Source organism: Copadichromis virginalis, linkage group LG10, assembly GCF_057382275.1.
Source record: "Copadichromis virginalis isolate Kocher_CV1m ecotype Utaka linkage group LG10, C_Virginalis_male_GT1.1, whole genome shotgun sequence".
NCBI classification, from domain to species: domain Eukaryota; kingdom Metazoa; phylum Chordata; class Actinopteri; order Cichliformes; family Cichlidae; genus Copadichromis; species Copadichromis virginalis.
In genome coordinates, this window is record NC_140627.1 from 33,231,805 (window position 1) to 33,236,973 (window position 5,169).

At 40.3% G+C, this 5,169-nt stretch overlaps 1 non-coding gene across 1 annotated transcript; it reads right to left on the reverse strand.

The window, feature by feature from the left end:
- Positions 1-4,861: 4,861 nt before the first annotated feature.
- trnai-uau (transfer RNA isoleucine (anticodon UAU)) lies at positions 4,862-4,954 on the reverse strand. The gene is given in 2 exon segments: positions 4,862-4,897; positions 4,917-4,954. It is a non-coding gene; the product is annotated as a tRNA-Ile (tRNA).
- Positions 4,955-5,169: the final 215 nt, after the last annotated feature.

Here is a 5,169-nt window from a genome sequence, read left to right on the forward strand (position 1 = left end):
TGATGAGAAAACAGATCACACAATTTTGTCACAAGGTCCAGTTGGTAGCCAAAAAAAGTTTAGGGAGTTTTGGAAATAGATAAAGTTGTTCTTGAACAAAAAAAACTTCTTCAATTGTCAACTCAACAATGTGTAGTGACAGAACAGTGCCTTCAGCTTCGACTTGGAAGTTGAAGGCACTCATTTTGACCTTGGCATGAGTTGAACACACAACCTTCTGAGCTGAAATCAGATGCGCTACCATTGCGCCACGAGGCAAGACACATGAGCTGGAAAAGTTTATGGAATTTTTTTCTCATTGAAAAACTTCAAGACTTCAGTAAATCTGAACTTTTTGTTTTTGAAGCCTGACGAGTCAGAAATGGAACCCCCCAGTACACCACCAGTTTCATATTTTGAAGGGGTTGGTTGGGTCGGGTAAATTGACTGATTTTCAGTTACAACCTTGTTTTCATGCTCTCATTATAGCAAAGGGTCTGCTTGTCCCGCAACATAATTAATATGGGCCATGAACACTACTACAAAGAAGGACGTCAAAGCAAGAGTATACCTGCTGCTTGGACTGTGGCATTTCCTTAGACTCTGGTAACACGGGGTTGTTTTTTTGTAGCCATTTCCCCCATTGCCCGATTTTAAAAATGGCTGTTTTAATTTTCGTAAACTAGACGCTGCCAGCTGAGGTTCTTTCTAATAGTTGAGAAAGTGGAGTGGGTAGGGGTGAGCTGTTGTTACTTTTAACCCATCGTTTTCTCCTGTTTTTGGATAGGACAAGGAGGTCAGACTCTGTCTTTGTTTTGCTTCTTTTTTCTCTCCATGGGGTTATAAGTGCGGGCATCATAGCTTAGCTTTGTGCTGTTTATCATTTTGGCCTCGGCTGACGCTGAAGTGTTGATGCTCCTGTTCTGTTGTTTTCCCTCAGTACTTCATAAATAAACGCCATGTAATAATCAGTGTTTGTTTCCTGTGGCTGCTTGGGTCTTGGGGGGTCAATAGACTATGTGCCTCATCCATTGCAGGAGCAGCCTGGACCCAGAAACAGGGAAAAAAACGAGAAAAGTAAAAATATAGTTAGTTGAAAACATTAAATGTTGCGGGTATTTTACAAACTGCTGAGACTGTTTGATTTTGTTTGTTCCCTCCAAATGTTAAAGTTTCATTGGGTTACATGTTGTAAAGTAAAATGTCCATTATAAGAAACTAACTGCTAAAAAGCATTGTTAGTAGCCGTGTTTCAAAGAGAAGTAAATGTTTGCTAATTCATATACATTACAGCATTTCTTTGGGTCAGTAAGTTTTATTCTGACTCCTCATGTTATGCTTAAAAACTGTTTACGCTGCAGTTTGGAGTGCCACGCTAAAATTACCTAAAGATAGCTGCAACTGCTGTGTGAATGTAGCGACTCAAGCTGAGCACTCAACACGCCAGACGTTAACCTCCCCGTCAGCCTGAAATGTACCTGAGGATGATGAACGACTGCGAGGAGACGAAACCGAACACACCAAGGAAGAAGAAAATGACCATAGAGAGAAAGTACTTCTGTTTTTAGACATTTTGCTTTTCTTCATTCCTGGAAGTTGTTCTTTCTGCAGATGCTGTTTTTTTCCCTCTTGTTTCCTTCTGTCTGTCTTTTCTCCAGACTTGGTATTTTGCCAGGAGCAACAAGGTGAATTAACAGAGGATCCTGTCGTCCACAGGTTAGCTGAAGGCTAATCAGTAAATTCAAACTGACTGTCGGGAAGAGACGCTGCTTATCACACTCCTGAGGGAGGAAGAGCCAAAGGCATGCTAACTCATTTTATATAGAAAGAAGAACTGATGAGGTAAATGGCATTCTACAAACCGAAATTAACAATTAACATCGACTGTGAACGATCAAGCAGCCTGTTTATTGTCATCATGAATACATTTAAATAACTTTTTCTCCTGCTTTGATCACATTTTTTCAGTTTTAGTGAAGTTGAACCACAGTTTTATGACCCTACACCTGTTTTTATAGCTCCTGATACATGTCAGGTACACAACGTGACCCACTTTTAAAAACAGTCCACAGCTCGAGGTCGGAAGGACTGGCACTGCCAGCGAATCACTGCTCAGCACATTGTCACAGCAACTGATTTTTATCCTCTTATTAATTTCATCTGTTTCTAGTATAGATAAAACCTAATTGGTTTGGTGTAGGCAGTAAATGTTTTGGGCTTAACTATGAAATTGTCCCTGTTTAAAAAGCTCAGTGTAAAAGACAGACTGTGACACCAAACAGCTTTGAAGTCCTGATATAAAGTTTCAAGCTGAGGCTTTTCTCAAAACCAAGGAATGGATACAACTCATCTGGAAATTAATTGTCAACCACAAGTTGTTAGCCAATGGGCAAACCTTATGTAATCCTACTTCTTACATTTAGAGTGACCAAAATTTACTAATTGGAATGAATATTTCATGCTGTGAATTAAAATATGCTGTATAGCCCACAAAGTCATCGGTTGTTTAGTTTTACTGGATGGCTTTTGAAAGGAAAACACATAAAGGCACTTCTGCGTTGAGTTTATACTCTTTATTGCACTGAAGACTCTCAGCAACATGTGCTGAAGGCACAACCTCACTTCCAGAATGTTGGGTTGGTGTGTAAAGTGTAAATAAAAAATAGAAGTCAAAGATCTGTAAATCATGGAAACTCGTATTTTATTCACAGTAGAACAAAGCAGACAGACAAAAAGTGACATTTTGATTCTGATGGCAGCAACACATGTCGTTGAAGAAGGTAACAGTGGAAGAATTAAATCCTTCCAGTACTTACTGACATTGCTGATAAATGTAATCAGACTCAAGCTTTCAAGACCTTTCAGTAACACAATGTCCTTTTTCAGAGGCTGCCTCCTTCGGATCCACCATCTACACAGACTCTGATGTTTCAACATGTAAAAGCATTGATGGACATAACCAGCATACAATTTGATAACCCCAAATCAACTGCACACAGCTCACTCATGCGACGGAACATTCGTTCAGACAGATCCAAACCTTTGTCCCTTGTGGTTGTCTTTCTGTGTTTCGGTGCATGTTTGCCTTGTGATGATCAGTGAGTTGAGGTGGGAGGTCATCACGCTTCTTAATTCTCAGCTGCATGGCCGCAAGCAGGGAGGGGAGGAAAGCAGAGTGAAGAAGTGGAGGTTTATGAAACAAACTGATGGCTGGAACAACTGCGTAGCACATATGGCCTTAGGCAGGGAAAGACAGGAGGGGAATACAAGATGGAAGAGGAGGACTGAGAAAGGAGAAGTAAGAAGAAGAAAATGAGAGAAAAAAGCTGGCCTTACACCAAATCATCTAAAAGACACAACCTGAGGCCTGTTTCAGATTGTTTGGTTGGAAAGTCCAAAGTTTCCCCGTCAGAAAGCAGCACATCCTCGTGTCCAAAATGACCATGTCTTTTTTCCTACTGCCACAAAGGTCATCAGTGATGTTCTGCAGACGGTTATGACAAAAAGATCTTTTAAAAACAATCAGCTTTGCTTAATCCACCATTTCGGAGCTAAAATAAAAATATATAAATGGAAACAAACCATAAACCAAAATGTTCATGTCAGCTTTTTGTTTGTTCCCTTTAGAACATCCATACAAAACAACCTGAAGGAAAGCTTTTAAAGAATAGCAGCGTCAAACAGACGAGCGCTTGAAGTTTGTTTTGCCAGATATTTACTTGGTTTAGGTACCAAAACCACTCAATAAAGAAGATTAGTGATTATCTTAGCAGGTTTTTACACTTTACCATGGAATCCAGTGTGTGTTTTGTACTCCTACAGTGCAGATGTTATCAGTGTGAGTTATGGTGTCACATTCTGTTGAGGGGCCTGAAAAAACATTTAATAAACCAAACTCAGGACATCCATCCATATGACCTAGTTAGAGTGTTTAGATTTAGTTTATCCAGCGGACTTCTTCACACTTTCTCTTTCCTCCTTCCAGCTATACTTAGTGTTACTCGTCCCTGTTTGTAAACTGCCACAAATCCAAACAGGGATTTAAGAGTTTTTAGTGTGTCAGCGCCTTCCTGTCCCCTCCAGATCCATTTTCTCTCTCTTTTTTTGGCCCAGTTATCCGAGGAGGATCCAGAAACCTGTCAGGCCTATCAGCACTGCCCAGCGGAGCATTGGAGCCAGACGGACAGATTGGACACAACGGGAGAAAAATGAGCAGAGACTCGTGGGTAATTTGGCGTGATGATACAATTTGATGCAACGTCTGCGACCATTTTCTTTCCCACTGAGTTTCTGTTTCTATGAGCCTGCTTTTTAATCAGGAGGCAGTTGTTTGTTAAATGGATGATTGAGTTTATGGGAAAATAGAAGATCTGTGTAGGTTCGGGGGCTGGACTGAATGAACTGGATTGAAACTAAAACTGTATGGATAAATTACTGCATAATGAGTGGATGGAAAGGCTCGATGAGTCAGTATATGAACAATGCATCACAATTGTTGTTGCTAATTTATCTTTTTTGAAGATACAACTCTGTAAAAACAAACTGAGTAGAAACAAATTGAGTTGTCAATTTCAAACAAAACAATCCTCAAACTGAAAAATTAGAATTGAATATTTAAATAGGAGGCATGCTTTTTAATGTTTGGTATCATGTGAACAGATTTGACTGTTGATCACTCATTCACTATGCTTGTTCCATCTACAATAAACACACACATCAGAGAGCAACATGGGGTTGGAATCTTGCCCAAGGATATTTGGCATGGAGACTGGAATAGTTGGTCCCAGAAATGACAACCTGCTCTACCTCCAGAGCTACAGGCACCTCACATACTATTGTTATTTGTCTTATCTATTATAAGTAAGAACAAGCCTAAAGACACTGCTCCAGATGAGGCTTGAACTCACAACCTCAGCATTGCTCAGCCCAGTACTGCCTATAAGTACCACGCGCTAACCGATTGCGCTACTGGAGCTTCAGGTAAACGATGTCCTGATGTATCAATCAGCAGTTTGCTTCTGTCCACTTTTGATCACCTGCTCTTATTTCACCTATTGTACCTGGAAGTTGATGATTGTCACAGAAGGATGTCACTGCTAGTGGCTTCCTGTGTGGATGAGTCCTCTCAGGAGATATGTCAAACTTAGCAACTCAGAAAACTGAACTTTACTTTGTCTGTAATGTGCTTTT